Below are 22670 nucleotides of genomic sequence, written 5' to 3'. Positions count from 1 at the left end.
CTTTCTGAGATTCTATACGCCCCTTCCTACTTCAATTATGTGGAGAAAAATACAAGAATCAGGAAGAAAACTGTGGCAGAGACTTCTGTCTCTTAATAAAAATTGCCTCCTCTTCCTTTCAGTGCTAGAACTCTTCACATTTAGCTAGCATGTATGCATATTAGAGTTAAAGTATGTCTGTGTAACATTTTGACCAAGAGGAAGTGAGAATTTATTTTTGTAACTTTTAGGTATTAGTCTTAAAATAGGAGTTGTTTTTCCTTCACTGTTACTTTCCTGCTTTGCAATGGGTGGGCATGATGATGGTGATCCACCTTAATAATGCATAGACAACGCAACATCGAATAGAGGCACAGTCAGCAAGGAGAAACCTAAGTTCCTAGTTGATATTGGCATATAATCACCTTCTTCTGGATTATTTGTCTTCCTCTGGATTTAGGGAAATAACTGTTATCTTGTTCGTGCTAGTATATTCCTGGATCTTCTCTAGCAGCTTAGCTTCTACACTAACTAATATGGAAATTGGTGGCTAGGAGCAGGTTGCTATCACAATAAAACCTTAACATACATGGCATTGGCTTACTAGTTGGGGAATAGGTGCCAAGAAAATAGACATTATAGATTGGAAACTTGGTGACATTTGTTATGTCCTGGCAAAATATTTGACCAAATGTTTATTTTCAGTAACTCAGAAAACCAACCAACCCTGAATATACAGAGGGAGCAGTGAAAAAGGTCAGACTACTGATTAATGTATTGACATACTTTACTACTTTTAGTAACAAATTGTTAGGAAGTTGAAGTCAAGCAAGAATTAGACAGTTGACAAACAGAGATACAAGAGATAACAGTTCTACTGAGGAAGGCTCTTTTTGCCTGCGTCTGTTATCTAATCGACTGGGGGGTCCAATAGCTCGGGACCTCACTGGGTTTGGAAAACCAACTGCTTTTGAACCTGAAACAGCAGGAGACAATTGTCACTTTTAGCCAAACAGTTTAAGGCAGCCTCGTTCCAAAAAATCAGATTAAGATTATTGCCTTATTATTTAAGCATGTTTTGTTGTTTTCTTTGTTTATTTTCAGTACTACCATTAAAATGAATCAAAAGGAGACTAGCTGAGCTGACTACAAAAAGACCAGTAAATAAATGAGGATTGAAAGGCTTAAAAATCAGTATTCGTATTCAATATTTGGTTTCGAGTACTCCTGGAATTTACTAGAAGCCAAAAAAGAAAAAAAAAAATCTTCTTAAGGAATAGCATTTTCAAAGAAACAACAGTTTGCCTGCTAAAGCCTGCGGATCTTTGGATTCTTAAATAAGTCTTAAGGCAAATCCTTAGTCTCCAAAACCTCACCAGCAGGGTGTGACCATATATTCCAAAATCTTAGGGAGTCGTAGAACAAGAAAGAGAGAATCTGCGTGCCTGGATGACATAGAAACAAGATACTTATGCTTTGCAGAGAAATAAAAATATTTCTAATGTGTGTGAGTAGCTGTATTTATTTCTATGAATTTTAATACATGTATAGATTTGTGAATTTTAATACAGGTATAGATTTGTAAAACTACCACCACAATTAGGATGTAAACAGAATTCATAAGTAAAGCTATCTGGACCTGAAGATTTCTTTTTTGAAGTTTTTCAAAACTATTAATCCAACTGTTTTAATAGTTATAGGGCATTTTGTATTATCTATTTGATCTCGGGTGATAGTAGTAGTTTTGATTTTCGAGGAATTGGTCCATTTCATCTAAGTGATCAAATTTATATGCATCAAATTATTTATAACAGTCCTTTACTATCCTTCAATGTGTTGGAGATAAGTAGTTATCCCCTTCCTGATATTGGTAAATTGTATCCTCTCTTTTTATATTCTTTGGCAGTTTTGATCAAGTTTTACTAGTTTTATTATAATTTTCAAAGGTCTACCTTTAAACTGACTTTCTATATATTTTCCTAATTTAAATGTCATTGACTTCTTTCTATTTTTTTCCTTCCTTTTGCTAGCTTTGGGTTTATTTTGTTCTTTTTCTTTTTAATTTTATAATATGGAATATACATTATTGGTTTGAGATTTTTTGATTTTTTAATGTACTTAATGTTATACATTTCCCTCTAAATACTAATTTAGCTATATCTAACACATTTTTATATATTGCACTTCCATTTTCCCTCAGTTTAAATTTTTTTGCTAATTCTTCTTTGAGATTTCTTCTTTGACTCATGAATTATTTAGAAATTTGGATAATTTTTACTGCTGTGCATGAAAATTCAGTGACTCCTTTGTTATCCCCATTCAACTACTGAGCTTTTTATTTCAATTATTGTAATTTTTAGATCTAAAATTTTTATTGAGTTCTTCTTTGTACTTTCTATTTATTTGTTGAGACATTCTACCTTTCTACTTATTTCAAGAGTGTTCACAATTGTTTACTGCAGCGTATTTATAATAGGCACTTTAACATCTTAAATAATTTCAACATCTGTGCCATGTTAGAGTTGGCATCTGTTAATGTTTTTTCACATATGAGCCAAGATATACCTGATTCTTTCAAGTTTGAGTAACTTTGTATTCTATCCTGGACATTTTGAATATTTAGTTTGACTTTGTGTCTTGTTTAAATCTTGTTAAATATGGAGAATGTTGATATTTTTGTTTTGATGAGCAATTAACCAAATTATGTTTAGGCCTCTCTATGGGCTGTGGTTTCAATATCAGTTTAATTCTAAAGCCATTCTAGTGCTATTCAGATCTATCCCATGTGCATACCACCTAGTTTCCAGTCTCAGACATGAGTAATATGCTATCCATTAGATCAGTTCCCAAAGTCTTTAGTATGCTTGTTAGGATCAGATCAGCTCATGTGCACCTCAGAAATGAGCCCAAGAGATCATAAACAAATTTATGGAGTCACTTTTTCAAAGCCCTTTCACTTCATGATCTGCTGTACTTTCCAAAAGCTCCCCTTTTCTGAGCTCTATCTTGAAAGCAGGATGTTCAGTTATCCTGGTTTGTTGCACACTTCCACTCCTGTGTTGGTATCTGGTGCCAAGCAGCAAGAGAACACAGGGAGAAAAAAAGAGCAATGAAATTTTGCCCTAACCTCTAGGGACTATGGCTCTATCAATCAGAGTGAAGAGTTCCCCTTTCTATAAGTTTTGACTTTCCCCAGATTCTATTCCCACAGCAAAATTATAGATTACTTTTATTTTTTTCCTTTCATGTCAATTTTCTATAATAAACATACGATTTTAACAATGATATATAAGCAAAGGAATTATTACTAAGAAGATAATCCTTCCCACAAAAAGCTCACAATCGAATGAGAAAAACAAAAGTCCAAATTTTAAAAGTGCAACCTTGAGCAGAGAAGCAGTGTATGCGACAGCAAAGAGAATGAAACACTCTGTTGGAATTGTAATATCCAGGAAGGTTTTACACTGAAGGGTCAGTTTGGACTGTGGGCATAGAGGCAGATAAATGGGAAAGGATATTTCAGGCTGGGGAAATCTTGAGCCAGGGTACAGAGATATGAAATTCTTGGGCCTACAAAAAAAAAATTCTCAAGAAATTAATATCATGATTTTAGAAAATAAAATTTTCATAATAAGAAACTGAGTTTCTCTTTGTAGATGCTAAGACTGACTTTTTACTATTTACTTGAATAGAAAATGGTTCATAATCAGAATATCAAGTTGTGGACATATACACAATTATATATTAGCCTTTATAGTTTGCAGCTGCCACATATTTGGAAAATCTCAAACTTTTAAAACAAGATGGTTGGCCTTAAATAAAATTTGGGTATAATATTTTTTCTTTGGTGCTTCTCCAACCACCTTTTTTCTAAAAGATTATTTTCCCTTGTACCCCTAAAGTCTATCCTGTGTCTTATTTCTTTTCTCACCGTAGAGTTAATTAATTGTTAAGAAAACATTAGCGTACTACATTTTAAGATGTTATTTCTCCTAGGAATAGTTGCATTTGGTAAGTTTCTCTTGTAGGTTAAACCTTAAAGGCCCAAAGGAATAATCTCTAATGATGGAAATAACAGGTCAAGGGGTAAAGCATTGGGGACCTAGTTTAGCCTGTAAGCCCTCCACGATCATCCCTTTGCGCATCCAACATGGAAATGAGGTAAAGGAGACAAGGGAAAACGCAAAGCTAAATACTAGCTACATAAGGTGTTTTTTGATAACCTTACTAAAAGTTATTACTCAAGCAATTTTACTTCCCTGTAAGTAGGGTAAAAGGTGAAACAATTTGCATATAATTTTTATTACTCCATTAACTATAACTTTAATAGTTTAAATTATAAAATAAGTGTGAATATTCTGGAAGAGTAAAGTATAAAAGAACGCATCTACATGTTTCTATCTACATTTATCATAATAACATTAATATAATCAACTAATTCTGTTTAATGTGAATATATTATATAATTTTCCTATACAGTAATTAGAAGATTAATTTTAATTATGGTCTTTTTACTAAAAAAATTACGGTACCTTGTAAAACTAGGGCCAAAATTAGATACATACATCTGCTAGAATGTATTACATTTTTAAAAATCACATGTTTGTATCACTTTAAATTCTGTGTAATAAATGTCTGTCTCTCTATATATAATATATATTCTTATGTATATATTCTCTATAAGATAAAATAGACTACACAAATATACTGTAGTACCTTTATTACAATTAAGATTTTTATCATAATTTTAGTTTATGGAGTTAATAAAAGCATACAGATTTGCAAAGGAAAATCTTCCACCTTAGTGCAAATTTGGGGTTTCAATCTATCGAAACAAAGAATGAGCCTATTTACAAAATATAATTTGATCTGCTCACTTGTAATACCATGAACCAACCTCTGCAAAATTTAATCATTGAATCATTAATATCAATAACCCTTACTCCTGTATAATTAGACTTCGTTTTATTTCATTCTCATCCCTATGTCCTACTCCCATGGGATTTCTTTCACTGAGTTACATTTAGTTACTACTGTGAACCTAGAGACTTTGCCTGTACTTTTGATCATGTCGTGGAAAAAAGAGGACATTAAATACTTGCTTAAGATTTATCCACATTTCTGATTCTGAATCTCTTTGTATGAGCACGCTCATTTAAAAGAAAAATAATTTGCTCCTGTGCAATGAGAACCAAAGTCCTTAATCAGGCTAACCTATTTCACATACTAGACTAGGCACTCTGACTTATTATATGAGCCTCTCAGGCAGAAGTTATATTACAGTACCTGCCAAACTGCAATTCTTTCTTTTCTTTTGTTAATGGTTCCCTTGCCCCTCCTTCTTCCCATAGAACCCTTCCATTTTGCATAACCTCTCAGAGCACCCTTCTAGTAGCTAGATGAGATGCTGCCGGATTCATGAATCACTTAATAAGGCCAATTAGATCCTCAAATTTTCCTTAGTTGAATTTTTAACAGTAGTAATCCACAAAATATCAATTTAATCTATGAAATCTAATTTACTGTTTAGCATCTCATTTAGGTCTGTGATTTAGGAGACACGAAATAAACATAAAACCTGGTTATTGCCTTCAATATATAGCTCATCGCATGTGCCTTCCACAGGTAAATTATATATAGGAAATTTATTCTTTAAAAGTAACAGTGGAGATACTTTAAATACACCATGTTCTAGAATATATTTTGAAATTCTGGATCTCAGAGGAACTATGAGTTTTAGTCATAGCTATACATAGAAAAGAGAGAAAATTAGGGGCAATGAAATGGTCTGCATAGATGAAAAATACTATATAGCCAATATTTTTTATTAGTCTCTCTTCGATATATTTACATAAGGAGGGAAAAACAAAATAAAGCAAAAACATTTGAAATAGCACAAAGGCCCTTGGCATATTGGTTTTTTAGAAGCTTGTTTTTAAAGAGGCCATGGTGTTCTGTTTGGAATACAGCCCCCAAACCATCACATTCCATTATAATTAACTGGGCTGCATGTGACTATTCTACTGATGGGCTGATTTTGAGATGGAAATTTTGGAGGAATCACATCAAATGCTGGAGAATGCACACACATTTGGTATAAAAGAATTGTAATTAAACTTCAGTCATCTTCTCCTACGGAGAACATTGAATTAGAGTCAAAATTGGTTTCTATTATGTTTAAGTCTATCAGAGGCACTGGGGGAAGATCATTAAGACACTAGAGCAAAGTGAAATCTGTGTGCAAATGTTCTATTTATTATAAAGTGTGGGTGAATTCAAAGCTGTCTCCAGGGTGGATGCTGAGGGCAGCCTCCTGGAGGGATACAAATGTAGTCTACAATGATTCTTGCCAACATAACCCTGCCACAAGGGTAGGCACTCAATCATTTAGGTACGAAAACCCTCCACGGAGTGCATAGCTCTCTATAGAACAGCCTATGGAGAATCAAGAAAAATAAGGAGTCTCTTTGGATTTGAATTTAAACTTGTGCTACCTTTCTTCCTTCTTCCCACTTAGATTGAAATTAGGTTATCAAAGCCACCCATATTACTACTGTTGAAGAGAAAAACCATAGGCCCAAAACCATGGTGTCACTTGTACTAAAGCCCAGGATGCCAAACTTATATTTAATTACCTAATTACTTTTCATCCTCTCCCAGACATATAACCTTAATCAATCACTCTAGAATTTTCTAGTCAGCACTGAGAAGGTAATCTGTCACGTGAGCCCTCTCGATTCCTACCCTCGCCCCTTGAAAAAAGGAAGAGAAAATCTGCATGAGGAAAACCCTTGCAGTGCCTTTATCCTCAAAGGAGAATGTTCTAGTATAAAAAATGATTCTTTCTTTTCTTTTTATAATAGTTCCCTTGCCCCACCCTTTCCCTATGAAAACTTTCCACTTTTGATTGCTAGATGGGAGTGATTCAGAAATCGCTTATCAAAGCCAATTAGATCTTCAGCTCAATTTTGTTTTTTAACAATTACAAAAACATCTTCCTCTTACTCTCTCTGAGACAGAGTTTCTTGGGAAAGGCAAAGAAAGCTATCCATCTAGTGCTGAATTAAAAGAATGAGCCAGTTTCTCTATCATCACAATTCACTCTTATGAAACAGTATTAGCAGAGCAAAGGGATGAGTTTGACTCTTTTCTCTTTCAAACATAACTTTCATTCTGTCCTTTTGTGAATTCTATTCTTCTCCAAGGCTCACAATGTCTATTTCAACAGAATATATTCTGTATGCATTGATTAAACAAGCATAGAGGTATAATCAATCAATCAGTAAGTAAACAAGCAAGAAAACAATCAAGATGGAGGAGTAGGGAAAAATTGTGGTTGACTCCTCTCACGACCACATCAGTATTCCAACTAAACTACAAAACAACCATCACTGAGAATTACCTGAAGTCTAAATGAACAGAAGTCCTTTAAGTAAGGACACACAGAAGAGGCCACATTGAGACTGGTAAGAGGGACAGAGATGCTGAACAGGCTGGTCTCACACCCATGTGTGGTGATTAAAAATCAAGGGGATGTCTTAGCTGTGAAAGCCACCTGAGAAGCAAGGGGACCCAGCCCCACACCAGGCTGCCTAGCTCAGGTCTCCAGTACCAAGAAGAGAAGTTCTCATAACTTCTGGCTGTGAAAAACAATGGAGATTGTGGCTGAGTGACATGGAGGGATGCTAGATTCCCAGGCATTCCTCTTAAAGGGCCCACACTTGAACTTACTCACTGATGGACGAACTTGCTCTGAACTTCAACACTGGGACAGCAGTTCGAAATCCTCCAGGGACATATGGAGAGAAATTAAATTGTCTGGTTTCAGGGTAAGGGCTGGAAGGGCAGCTTTTTCCCAGACAGAAGTGTTGGCAGAAGCCATTATTCTTTTGTTGAGCTCTTCTCTCACTAGCATGTAGATGCAGGAGGCCTCCATGTCTGTGTCTCCATCAACCTGGCTGGCACTGGTCTCCCTGCCTTGGTGATTCCTTGAGACCCCATCCCACCCACTTGCAGACCCACCCAATCCACTTCCAGTGGCTTTTCTATACAAATAGACTGTCTTGGTTCATGCTGGGGACTTTTCTAAAATCTCATGAAGGTTTACAAACCCCAGACAAATAGCATCTGGCCTCAGCATGTGCTGTACCTTTTGCTAAGCAGCCCCAAGGCTGACATTAGCAACAGCCAACCTCATTTCATAGCCTACCCTCTCCCAGGTACCTCCAAACCCAGCATAAGTGGAAATCATCTGTGAATCACTTTGTAGCTCATACCAAGTGGCCCTGGCAGGCATAGGCAGCAGCTGAATTTGGCCTGTAGCAGAGCCCCTCCCAAGATGCCCCAAAACCAATACACCTGGTAGCCAGCTTCAGATCACACCAGAGCACTACCCAACCACCTCTATAAAAGACATACCCAAAGGGCAGACTCAGCAGATACCAGTCTGCTAAAGCAGATCCTGTTCTTTAGAGTCAGACCCTGCACAACAGCTCCTCCACTGTAGTCACTGCCCATCCTCACAACCAATCAGCCTGAGGGTCAATCTCTCCCACTGCTGTGTGAACAGCAGCTAAGGGCCAATTACAACAGGAGAGCACACACAACCTACAAACAGACATCTGGAGCACCTGGTAACCAGGGAGACTTATCACTGAGCCCCACAAGATGCCTACTACATAAGGCCACTCTACTGAGACTAGGAGACATAGTACCTCTACCTAATATATAGAAACAAACACAGAAAGGCAGTCAAAATGTGGGCACAAAGAAACATATTCCAAATGAAAGAACAGAACCAAGCTCCAGAAAAAGAACTAAATAAAATGGAGACAGACAATCTACTAGATGCAGAGTTCAAAATACTGGTTATAAGCATGCTCAATGATTACAGTGAGAACTTCAACAAAGAGATAGGAAACATAAAAATGGAGGTAGAAAACATAAAAAAGAACTAGTCAGAATTGAAGAATACAATAACTGAAACAAAGAATATATTAGAGAGAATGAACAGTAGATTAGATGAAGCACATGATTAAATCACTGATTTGTGAGAGAAGCAGCAGGAAAAAAACCCAATCAAAATAGTAAAGAGAAAAAAGAATCCACAAAGAAAATGGAGATAGTTTAAGAGACCTCTGGGAGATCAAGTGTTCCAACATTTGCATAATAGGAGTATCAGAAGAAGAGAGAGAGCAAGAAATTTGAGAAAATAATAAAGAAAATCTTCCCTAACCTGGTGAAGGAAATATATGTATATACCCAGGAAGTGAAGAGAGTCCCAAACAAGATGAACCCAAAGATGCCCACACCAAGACACATCATAATTAAAATGCCAAAATTTAAAGACAGAGAGAATCTTAAAAGCAGCAAGAGAAAAGCAGTTATCTACAAGGGAGCCCCCATAAAACTGTAAGCTGATTTCTTAACAGAAAGCCAAAAGGGATTGGCACAAGATATTCAAATTAATGAAAAGCAAGGATTTACAACCAAGATGATTCTATCCAGAAAAGCTATAATTTAGAATTGAAGGACAGATAGAGTTTCCCAGACAAGAAAAAGCTAAAGGAGTTCATTACCACCAAACCATTATTACAAGAAATGTATAAGGGATTTCTTTAAGAAGATGAAAAAATAAATAGAAATATGAATAATAAAATGGCAACAACTACATATTTATCAATAATTACCTTAAATGTAAGCAAATTAAATCTTCAATTAAAAGACATGTGGTGGCTGAATGGATAAAAAAATCCAAAACCCATACATATGCTGCCTACAAGAGACACACTCCAGATCAGAAGGCACACACAGACTGAAAGGGATGGAAAAAATATTTCATAATAATGGATATGAAAAAGAAAAAGCTCTGGTAGCAATACTTATACCAGAAAAAAACAGACTTTAAAACAAAGACTATAACAAGAGATAAAGAAGGACCCAGTAAGCCCACTCCTGGGTATTTATCTGAACAAACTCAAAACACTACTTTAAAGGAACATGTGCATCCATATGTTCATTGCAGTATTATTTACAATAGCCAAGATATGGAGGCAACCTGGGTGTCCATCAATGGATGAAATGATGAGAGGTGATATATATAAAAAATGGAATATTACTCCGCCATAATAAAAAGAATGAAATCTGGCCATCTGCAGATTGGATGGACCTAAAGGGTATTGTGCTGAGTGGATGGACCTAAAGGGTATTGTGCTGAGTGGAATAAGTCATACAGAGAAAGACAAATGCCATATGATTTCACTTATTTGTGGAATCTAAAGAACAAAAACAAATAAACAAAACTGAAACAAACTCAAAGATACAGAGAACATCTTAATTGTTGCCAAATAGAAGGAGTATTTTGGGCATGGGTGAAAAAGAGGAAGGGATTAAGCAGTACAAATTGGTGGTTATAAAATAGTCATGGGGATGTAAAGTAAAGCATATGGAATATAGTCAATAATATTGTAATATTGTAATAATATTGTAAAAGTACAGTGTTAGATGAGTACTAGACATACTGGGATGATCACTTCGTAAATTATATAAATGTCTAATCACTATGTTGTATGCCTGAAACCAACATAGCATTTTACATCTATTATAATTAAAAAATAAAAAAGTTATTTTTAAAACAGTAAAAGGCTTCTGTTATCTTAGTTGTCTTTATGTCACTAAATAAATACAATTTGGATGGTATCTAAGATTGACCCACCCAGTCTTAACTACTTTGTAAACCAAACTTCTCTCTACGAAAGCCAAATGTACAGGCAATCTCTCATTTGCCATTGAGTGGTATTCTAAAATACATTTTGTAGGTGGCTGTTTGGATGCATCTTGTCAGATTCACAGTGATTTCCATGGTGATGTATTCTCAGGTCAGCAAGAGAAATAAGTTTAACCCAAAATACACTACAATCGTAAAATAAATTATAGGAAGTACGTATAACAATAATTCTCTGGAAACTACAGTTACTGATTTTTTAAGAAATATCAGGAACACACCCTATGTTTGCTGTAGTGGAATAGGCAGTTTTCCTTCCAACTCCATCCCTGTTTACCTGGCAGTTAGAACAGAGAATCTATCAGTTTCAAGCTGATGCAGGAATGATGAGTTGGAGTTGAAGAGGAAACATTAGAAGGGAAAATTGCTAATAACTGAGTCCCATTGGTGTCATGCGATCATGGAAATGCTTCAGCAGCCATTAGCCACATATCCTTTTTTGTTTTGCTTGTCGGTCCCCAAAATGGATTAGGCTATAAGATTTCTTAAAGGTAATGATAACATTAATTTTGAATTCTGACTTGGATTTGTTTCCTCTCAAGTCTACTTAGAATAGCATGGTTTTCCACTTTTAATCCTATTTGACTTTTCCTAAAATAAACTCAAAAGGACTTTCCAAGATGTTTGTTTTCTTTATGTTTTATCTACTTAAATCAATTTTTACTGCAACTGACAATGTAGAAACAAACAAAATTTTCTATTATGAGCCTCTTGAGTTTTTCCTTTTATGTAGACTCAGTTGTCTTATTATGGTGTTACAGCTAGCTTGTTTGTTAGAATCAACTATGAGTGATGGAGCAAATATTTTTGATTAAATAACAGTTTAATTATCAATGTTTCTATAAAATTTTAAAAAATAAATTATAATGAATTTAAGGTTAAGCTTATAATAAAGGTCCTCTTCCTTGCATTCTGATATGTTTTGGTAAAATGGGAAAGAAAGTGACACATACATATAAACCAAAAACTGAACAGCGACAACAATCTACCTTATCGATGCAAAAAATATGGGTCACATGACCTGAGAGACAATGTACAAAAATGTTGAGAAACACCACTGTAGAGAAACATAAAGGCTTTGTAGACAGAAAGAACTGAGAAAATTTTTTTTCCTGAGTTTAATAGTAATACCAGTTCTTTTGTTTTTTGAGACATTTTGATCAGACACTTTGAAATGTACTAATTGACATGTGCCCAGATTTAACATTGTGTTAGGGATAGAGGAGAAATGGAAAAGCACATGTTATTCTTTCACCATTCAATCTTGAAATCCTGCTTCCTTGAAGTTTATCTTAGATCATATCAGTAGCAAGAGGAGAAACTGGATCCATCCATCTCCCAATAATAGTTGAGAGTTTGGTTGGTCAAGTAAATACAGAAAGGGAGAAAGAACACAAAGAGTAGAAACATGAAGTGAAGTTAAAGAATTTTTCCATGTTCACAATTATATGAGAGATATATAAAATTTACAGCTTACCTTTTTATCATGCTATTATTCAGAGTTAACTTGAGGGATTGGTGAGAGTGTAGTACAATGCACAGGTCAGCCTTTTGTTTGTTTGTTTGTGTTTGTTTTTGTAAAGAACCATATAGTAAATGTTTTAAGGTTTACAGGTCATATGGTCTCTGTGGCAACTACTCAACTCTGTCATTGTAGCAAGAAAGCAGCCTTAAACATGTAAATGAATGGGTGTGATTGTGTTCTAATGAAACTTCATTTATAAAAACAGTGAGCAGTAGGCCTCATTTGGAGTGAGGGTCACAGTTTGTAGACTCTTTCTATAATGGATAAAGCACTGGATTTAGTTCAACTGTTAACTGACATATTCCATAACCTGAGTGAGTTTGCTTATCTCTCTTCAAGGTCTCTTTTTTTTCAGGTTTCTCATGTATAAAATGAGCACTAAACTAGCTCTGTAAAAACATATATATAGTATTATGCATATAGACTTTATAGAATCCATATGATAAATTTATATTGTATTTATCGTCAGGGTAAATATTGGTATAACAAAATGAAAGTTTATTTCTCACTCCTATGTCTTAAGCCAATGCTGCTGGTGGGTGGCTCTTGGGGCAGCCCACCTACAAGTTGTGCTTCAGGGACTCCAGATTCCACAAAGACACATCAGTGGTATCCAGGCAGCACTCTTAAGGGAAGAAAACACTGAGGATCACATATCCCATTCTTACCTTTCTCAATGTAGAGGTGCACACATTCCACTGGTTACAGGGATGCAGGAGAGAAAAGCTGAGAAATGGAGTCCAAGGGGCAGCCATTGTCCAGCAACAATTCTACACCACAGCAGGAATGAACAAATTGTCAGTGATCAGCCAGCAGGATTTAGTGCAATTAAAAACACAAAATGTGAAAAAAAAAAAAAAAGTATGCATATATGTGAGAGTGTGTGTTCTACAAAAATACTCATTTTTTAGGGTATTTGCAGATTCTTTCCAGAAATTTTAAGGAAAGTCCCTGTGGAAATTGGATAAGAATGAATAAATATATTAATTTTGTTAATAAAAGAACAGACACTTCAAAAATTTGACAAATTATTTAAATTTTCCACAGTTAATCAGTAGTAAAATTCAGGTTCAGGTCTTTGGGCTAAAGCCACAGATTCAAAGTTTTTCTTTGTTTTTTTTTTTTTAATTTTTTTTATTTTTTTATGAACTCACATCTATAATGAATTCAAATTTCCACAAGCAGCTGGTGCTCACACCTACAAATGTATAACAATAACTGTTTCCTCTCAAAGTCCAAATGTATTTCTAGTTAGGCAAAGAAAGTTTCAGAGCTGGAAATGAGCCAAAGTAGAAGAATTAAGCATAGTTAAGCAGATTTTCCAACATAGAAAGCAGTTGAATTTCTTCTTAGGGATTCATAATTATAAGGAGATCATTAGAAGAAGATTTAAAACAGTATTGCTGCCTTGCCTTTGATGCTGCAAAACCATATATCGTTGATGCTTATGCTGCCCCTTATGCTCAGTCACTACAATTAGTTTTAAGCACTGTTACAAACTAAGGGAAGCTATTCAACTGTTTACTCTTTTTCAAAACTGAACATAGCACACACCCCTTTCTTAACAAAGAAATTATTTAAAAGTGAGATTATCATCAAGGCAGCCTACTAAACAAATAAAACAACTCTTTGAAGAGGATTAATTCACTCAATATATATTTAATGCTTCTAAATACCAAAGATGGTATTGGGACGGAATAGGCCCTGGCAACTAAAACTAATAACTAAAAGCCCTGCCTTCACAGAGCTTAGAGTATAGTAGGGAAGAAATAAATATATATTCAAAATACTAAACATAAAGAAGAAACAGGTAGAGAATACTACACAAAGGAATGATCCATTCGTAAAGGGTATAGAGGGACAGTCAAGAAAAGTCTTAACCTGAGTCTTAAGGAAGAGAAAGAGTCTTAAGGAAGAGTAGAGCCCTGGTGAAAAGAATTTCAGGAAAACAAACAAACAAAACAAAACAAAATAAAAACAAACAAAAACCGGCAAGTGAGAAGGATCTAAAGCAGCCAAAGCTTGACATGTATGAAAACAGAAATGAAGAGCAAGGGGCTCCCCGTGGTGAGCTAGGGAAATGAGGCACTGCTGGAGATAAACAGGGGCCAGATTATGGAAGATCTGCAGGTTATCATACATTCGAAATTTTCCTTTAAACTACGAGAAAGTCATGGGCCATTTTAAAGCAGATTCAAAATTTTTATCTGATTTCATAAAAGATCATTCTGGCTGAGTACAGGACATATTAGTAGTATCTGTGCAGAAGAGGAGGAAGAGGTAGAAAGAGAGGCCCCAAATCAAAAATTGATAAAACAAAAATCAGAATTAACTAATTTTTTTCTATTGAAAATGAGAAAATCTTAATTTTTTTATATGAAACTATATAGCTATTAAATGAAAATCAACATGTTAAGTCAGAATGTTGGGAAAATATTTATACAAAAAATAGTATACAAAAAAACTTTCTTTGAAGTTGGTGTTGGTCTAGCTCTGAAGGAAATTTTTACATATATAGATAAGCAATAAGCTTCCCTCGCCCCTTCTACCCCTGACCTATGGATGTTGCCGTTTTCCCCTTAAGAGATGGATCTATGAAGGTGGGGTGTCTCCTCCCACATGCCGGGTGCACTCGGGACCTAGTGCAGCCAGGGCCTGGCACCCCCAGCTCACTCGGGGGGCCTGGCGCACCCGGGGTATGGTACGTGGCTCCACCTGGGATGCGAACACAGGACCTTCTGCATGTAAAGCAGACATGCTCACTGCCACACTATGGAGCCACCCCCAAGCTTTTAATATTTTATATCTCTATAGCACACACATCTCTCATACATATATATACACACATACATACATAAGTACACAATTTAAAACATTATACAACATGAAAGCTATTTCTTTAGAATGGTATTTCCAAAAATTAAAGGATAGGAACTATATTGGTGGTAGGAACATGCCTTTAGGTAACATTGGACATGGCATTTGATAGCAGAATGTAGTAAAAATAATGTTAACTCAAATAGCAAGAACATTATTTCCTTTTCTTTTAACCTAACAATGTCAAAGAGGAAATCTCAATTTAAGGCTAAAATTTATTTAACATCTCTAACATGAGCTAACCTTTATTTTTTCATAATAAAAATCAGATCTCGGGCTCCTGTTCTTTTAGTAGATGGCAATATCTAGCTAGAATTTAATGATTTTTGTTTGCTTCTATTGAATTTGTTGTTATAGTAAGCTATCTATAGAAAGAGATATTGCTTTTACATTTTAATAATAGGACAAAGATTCCTTAAATATAGTATTTAAGTGAAAGTGCAAATTGATCTGAAGAAAAATATCTTAATAACTATATCTTAAAATATCTTAAAAATAACTATATCTTAAAAATATCTTAAAAATAACTATAGCGGTTTTCAAGATTTTGCAATCATAAAGGTAGTTCATAAATGACAAAAGTCATTTGGAAACCTCTGCTTAAAATAAAGCTTATTTCAAAGACAGGGAATACCTCAAAAAGTAAGAACAATTATGAAATTATCTACACAAAAGACTAGAAAAAGTTTCCAGAACATTACTGACATCTCTGCAGCTTTTTAAATTGTTAACAAGCTCGGTAAGGATCAGATTCAAGTGGCAGTTGTTTAAAGGCCGTTCAAGTCAACATTCAGCCTCCTTTCTCAAACAAGGACTTATTAAAATAATGAAGAAAATAACAATCTTATTCAATTTTCTATAACCTTTGTTGAAAGAATAAGGACTAAATAAGCAACATATATATATAGGATTTATAAATGGGCAATTGCTTTGCAGATCTTCCTTTCAATCCAGAAAAAAGAAAGCGATTGCAAAATCACCAACTAAATCTAATAGCCCTGTGGAGGTGTAGATGATTAAATCTTTATATAATGTCAGATATTTGATTGACAAGTAAAGGTATTTCCTCAAAGTAATTCAAAATCTTCAAGATTATTACATAGGACAAATCTGATTTAGACTCTTATGTAAGATCTTGCTGTTTATTAAACAAGAGTCATCCAAGAAGAAAATTTAATTTTATATGAAACAAAATGTCAAACTTTGTACAGTAGTCCTCCCTTACCTGTGGCGGATACGTTCTAAGACCCCCAGTGGATGCCTAAAATCATGGATAGTTTTAAATCCTATATGTACTATTTTTTCTTATGCATACATAATTTATAAATTAGTCACAGTAAGAGAGTAATAATATTGATAATAAAATAAAACAATTATAACAATACACTGTAATAAAAGTTACATGAATGTGGTCTCTCTCACTCTTTTTTAGTAATTTTTATATTTCTGAGTCCAAACCTATTCTTGAATCTGTGTAAGCATTTGTTACTTACAGTTAAATGGCTTGCTGTCACCCCTTTCAGGGAATCCCTTGCTGAAGTTTCCTACAGACTCAAAATGCTTTCTGGTGCAACACATTGCCGTCATTTTTTCTTCATGTTCTCCACCCATGAATTTAATACCTTTTCTATCTTAATTCAGCACTTACCACGCACTATGGGCATAACTTTTGCAGTTTGAGCTGTTACAGCAAAACATGTATGAATTTCTTTTTTCCTTCTTCACACTTTCATGGATAGAAAATTTGTTCTTACCATAGCAACTCCAGCATATGATTTTTTTTTTTCCTTAAGAGGAGAGCTTTCACCTTTTCACTTAACGTAAGCACTTTACGGCGTCTCTTTGGCAAATCTGAATTGCCAGCATCACTACTCTTGCACTATGGGACCACTATTAAGTAAAATAAGGGTTATCTGAACACAATCACTGTGATACCACAGGAGCTACTGAAGGACAGGTAACGTATATTTGGTGGATTCACTGGAGAAAGGGATGATTCACTTCTGGGTGGGATGAAACAGAATAGCGTGAGATTTCTTCACACTATTCAGAACAGCACACAATTTAAAACTTATGAATTGATTATTTCTGGAATTTTTTATTTAATATTTTTAGACTTCAGCAACTGAAACCACAGAAAGTGAAACCACAGATAAGAGAAGATGAGTGTATTTCATAAAATAAATAATTACTGGTTTTCTATTATCTCCATTTAGACATTTATTTTCTTGAAAATACAGTAGGACCAGGTCATCTCTCCATCTAGCTCTGTTACTCAATCACCTCATTGGCCCATTTACTTATTCTTTGATTCTTTCAGCAAACATTCATTAATTGCTTATTTTACACCCAGCACAGTGCTTCATGTTGGAGAGAAAAAGCAAATAAAATGAGCCCTTGCCCTCAAAAACTTTAGCCTAATAGTGAGAGAGAACCATGTAAACTACTATGAGGAAGTATCAGAAATTTTACAAAATGGTGTTTAAAGTTCTAATTTATGGTCTCTCTCCACTTGGAGCATGCTCTCAATGATTTCCCCAAATGTAGCCATAAAAGGTCATGGATGGGAAAGGTCCTTCCAAGAATAAGTCAAACTATCAGACCCAGCAAGTCAATCCTTTCCAGAGCAGTGATTCCTTGTTATTCTCTCTTAGAAGGATGTTATCTATCGTATAAATCAGAGATGACCCCTGTGTTTTGTTTCCCACTTTCTTTTTATTACAGTAATCACATTCATTTTCATCATTTTATATCAAGTATTTGGAAACTAAAGTATATTTGCCAATTATCCATATGTAGAAAAACATGAGGCTCTAAAATTAGAATTGACTTGGGAGACTTATGTACTATCCAGAAATTTTGAACTTATCATTAGATAATACTTCAATTGTCTTTTGTTTTTTTTTAGATAGGGTGAAGACATTTAATATAGACATGATATAGACATGACTATTTTGAGGACATAGATTAAGATAGATGAGTATATATAGTAAATATAGAACAGTCACTTGGTCATGTAGTAATGGAAATACAGTCATGCATCATTTAACAAAAAAGTGTATGTTCTGAGAAATGCTCCATTAGAAGATTTCATTATTATGTGAACTCATGGAGTGCACTTATACAAACCTAGGTGACATAGCCAACTATACACCTGGGTTATATGCCATAGCCTATTGCTCCTAGGCTACAAATCCATACAGCACATACAGCATGTTACTGTACTGACTAGTGTAGATGACTGTGACACAATAGAAAGTATTTATGTATCTAAACATAAAAAGATACAGTAAAAATGTGGTATAAAAGATAAAAAAAATAGTACACCTGTATGGGGCATTTATCATCAATGAAGCTCACAGGACTAGAAGTTGTTCTAGGTGAGTCATTGAGTGAGGAGTGAATGTGATAGCCTTGGGCATTACTGTGCACTACTGTAGACTCTATAAACACTGTCTCCCAAGTCTTCACACTACTTTCTTCTGACAAATTTGGAAGCAGAACATAGATGCTGTCAATGCTGCTCCATGAACAGGGATAAGGGCTGGATTAATTGAAAATATCGAGGAGAAACTAACTGGGTTAAGTGTAGATCACCATAATAGTGACTGTCAGGAGGGAGTGAAAGGTGGCCTGAAGATCAGTGGAAATAAGAAATAAAGATAGGGAGATAAAGGAACAATGGGATTGTTGTGGCAATGTGTTTTTGGCTATTGCATGTTGGAGCAATGGTCAAATTAGGTAACTTGGTGGTATTCATAAAATAGGAACCTTTTACTTAGGGGGAAATGTCACTTAATACTTCTTAAGAAAGCTTCTATAGATCTGTGTCCTTGAACAGGATCTTAGGTCCTCGTCAAAAATTTTATAGCAATGTACTCTGAAGATCACCATTCAGATCGCCATTCAGATATATGGGATCACCATTGTACATGCAGTCCGTCATTGACTGAAATATCACTCTGCCGCACATAACTGTATTTCAGAAAGAGAAAAACTGAATCAAGAGATCAAATTATAAAAAGAAAGAGTAATAAAATTTTTAAAGATAAAGAAATGCAATAATTGATTAAATCATAATAATAACAATAACTATTTTAAGGGTTATCGACCAAGGTGAAACTAAAAAATGACAATAGTCACATGTAAGATGGGGAAAAATCAGAAATAATAATACAGAAATAAAGTGTTTTAAGATCTTTGTGTGGTTTTAGAAGTAAATAAAGATGTTGATAAATTTTATATTTTAAGTTTCATGAGCATGCATGTTAAAATTTTAAGGACAGTTATTAAAAGACTGTAATTTCAAAACTTGCACAAGAAGGGAAAAGGAATGAAAACAAACAAACTTGAATATCAAAATATAGACAGTAAAGAGAAACAAAACACAGAAAAGAAGAATAAATAAAAACCCACAGAATATCAGTATTGACAGTATGCGTAGAAACTAAAAGGATAGATTTTTTTAAATTGCCTATAAGACATACATGTAAAATTTAATGGCAAATAGACTGCACTTAAAATGTTAAAAATTATACACAATGAAATTACTACCTAAAAGGAAGCTAGATGACTTTATAGATGTTAGACAAAGCAGATACTAAGATCAAAAGACTTTTTATAAATACAGAGATTTACTTTATAATTTTAAAAGATGCATTTCACCAGGAATATCATACAATTCTAACTATATATGCATTTAATAGTATTTCTCAAAACTATTAAAACAAAACAACAGAATTTTACAGAAGAAAAATTCATAATCATGTGTGAAAGATACACTTATTTGGGTTACTGAGAGTTAAAGAGAGAAAGGAGAGAAAGAGAGAGAGAGAGAGAGAGAGAGAGAGATTTGAACAATAAACAAAGTCGATATATTAGCCTGCTCAGGCTGCCCTAATAAAATCTAGCACACTGGGTGCCTTAAGCAACAGAAACTTATTTCTCATAGTTCTGGAAACTGGAAAATCCAAGATCAAGGTGCCAACAGGTAGGTTTCATTCTGAGACCTTTTCTCTTGCTTTGTGGAAGGCCACCAACTCACAGATTGCTCACATGATCTCTTCTTCTGCACAGGGAAAGAGAAAGAGAACGAAATCTCTTTTCTTCCTCTTATGTAACGAGTACTATGGGGATTAGGGTCTCACCTTTATGACCTCACTTAACCTTAATTATCTCCTAAGGACACTGTCTCCAAATATAGTCACATTGGGAGTTAGATTTTCAACATGAATTTTGTAGGATCAAAATTCAGGCCATATCTATTGATATATAAGACCTTGAATCCAGCAATTAGAGAACACACAAGAACTTAGAAAACAGTTATAAAAATTGTCCAATGGATTCGGCCATTAGGCAATGCTCAATAAATTTAAGAAATCTATACTATTTCCACTACATTCTCTAACCAAAGTACAATTAAATTAGAAACTAATAATTAAGAACTTAAAAATTTTATACTTTTTGATATTAAATAACATGTTTTTGAATTACTCATGGGTCAAAATATAAATTACAAAGGAAATTAGGAAAGATTCTAACTTAAAAGAGAATGAAATAATAGGTGTTCTGGGTATAATATGATATAGATATCTCTTATGAAAACTTGATTTCTGCAAAATCACCCACTAAAAATAACAGAAGGTATCAGAAGAAAGATAGGTCTAGGAGTAAAACACCTAAAATTCACATACTTTGTAATTAAAGCACTGATAAAAAGAATAACAGGTCTAACAAAATAATAAAAAGCACAGTTAAAGAAACATATTTAGTCTTAAATAAATACTACACTAAATACAAAACTATTTTTTTCAATAGGAAACACAAGAAAATGTAAGAAAGCATAGAGGGTGCTAAATTATAGCAAGGAGGAAATGCTTCAAGATGAGGAAAAATCACACAAGTAGTTCCAAGAGGAAGTACATGACAACTAGGCCAACTAGGAAGAACATGGAATGAACAGGTACTGTTGCAGGAAGCGACACCCGACAGAGGAAATTGGATGCTCAGACAACTTTGTTAGAGGGAGGGGACTTTATTGCTGGTGGAGAGTGTGAGGCTTAATAGCACCAAGCACGAGTTCTCTTTGGTTAGATTTCTTACAGCTTATATACCCCTGTAGTGTCCATGCAAGGGGCGTGTGATTCCTTTGTCTGAGGTTCTACGTGCACCTCTTGACTCAGGATGGGGAGGAGGAGTTTCAGGTTGGGGGCTGCAAGGGAGAAGGAATTCTCTGACCACCAGTCCTATCTATTTACAGATCGTTTGTCTTGTAGGTAGGCAAGAGTTTCCAGAAGACCATTTAAAGATCTGTAGGGTATGGTTAATCTATAACCTGCTGAGTCGGTCATTTCTGTAAGCCTTTCCCTTTGCATTTCTCAGATGCCTCCTCTCTTAGTAACATGTACAATACCAAAGTCATCCACAGTTGGCAGAATTCAGCAGGATTAGTGCACTTTCTATTTTAGTGTACTTTCTGTTTTACTGCTATTACTTTGGGTAAGACAAAATATGAACACATTGGCTTTTTAAAAACGTATGAACAAAAGCAATGTTTGCATTATATTGTCATTATTCTTATTTACTAATCACACGTGAGCTAATTCATATTACAAAAACTCTTGTAGTAGAAGACGAATCTTACCATACACAAAATCTCACTATTATAGGGGAATTGATAGTCTTAAATGATTTTATTAGAAAACATGCTGAAATTTAGTTAGTATCTGTATAAGCTAGGTCCAATCAGAAGAAATTAGGAGGATTTTGCTATCACTTTGATTTAAAGAATTATTAATTATGATAGGAGAGTTACTATAAAGATAGAAAGAGAACCCTAATGAGAATGATCATAGGCCTGAGGGAGAGTGTCCAAAGAAGGACAAATGTGAAAGGGTGTTTCAAACCTTGTTGAAGAAGATGTGGTTGCTGCCCATTAGATAACGAAGAATTTTGACAGAGTGTTGAGCCAGAGCTGGGCCACACCTACCAGACAATCTATAACAACTCTTTGGTACATAAATTGAGACTGATGATGAACAGATAGCAGATGAAGTTGGGGCCTCACTGTGAATTTAAGAAATAGAGTGCTATGCTCACCTCAGGAGGAATGGAAATAAACCTCCAAGACAAAGCAAGCTAGGCTGACAGGTAGGCACTGGGAGGTTGGGGGCAGGAAGTGTTGGTCAGTGTAGAAGGAGAGGAACTATTTATGTTGCTACTGGAACCAGGAGCTGGAGAAGCCTCCCTCTTCAGAAACCTAGTGCTCTCCTCATGTACATCTTGGAACTGGATTGTTCTGAATCACTGCTAAGGACAAAGGTTGGGCAGTAGTTCCACTAAATGGTATTGAAGCCCCCAGCATGGTGCCAGTAGGACTGATGGGAGGGTAATAGGAAGCAGGAATCTTGGCTGAGGAACCACCCCATGCTGTCATGGGCTCCTAGCTCTGTTGTTGCTGCCTAAGTTAAGAGCTATGGAAAGCACACAAAAGCAAAATGCTGGAGA

At 34.9% G+C, this 22670-nt stretch overlaps 1 protein-coding gene across 1 annotated transcript in view; it reads right to left on the bottom strand.

Annotated features, from left to right (window-relative positions):
* The window catches only part of NLGN1 (neuroligin 1), a 957494-nt gene that overhangs the window by 850084 nt on the left and 84740 nt on the right, over positions 1-22670 (bottom strand). The window contains exon 2 of the mRNA XM_039865058.1: positions 12956-13057. The gene's annotated coding sequence lies outside the window, so the exon portion shown is untranslated. The remainder of the gene's footprint in view (positions 1-12955; positions 13058-22670) is intronic.

This window comes from Pteropus medius, unplaced genomic scaffold (assembly GCF_902729225.1).
Source record: "Pteropus medius unplaced genomic scaffold, Ma_sr-lr_union100, whole genome shotgun sequence".
Taxonomy (NCBI): Eukaryota; Metazoa; Chordata; class Mammalia; order Chiroptera; family Pteropodidae; genus Pteropus; species Pteropus medius.
Note: the sequence above shows the minus strand (reverse complement) of the source record. Positions and strands in the feature narration are given on the sequence as shown.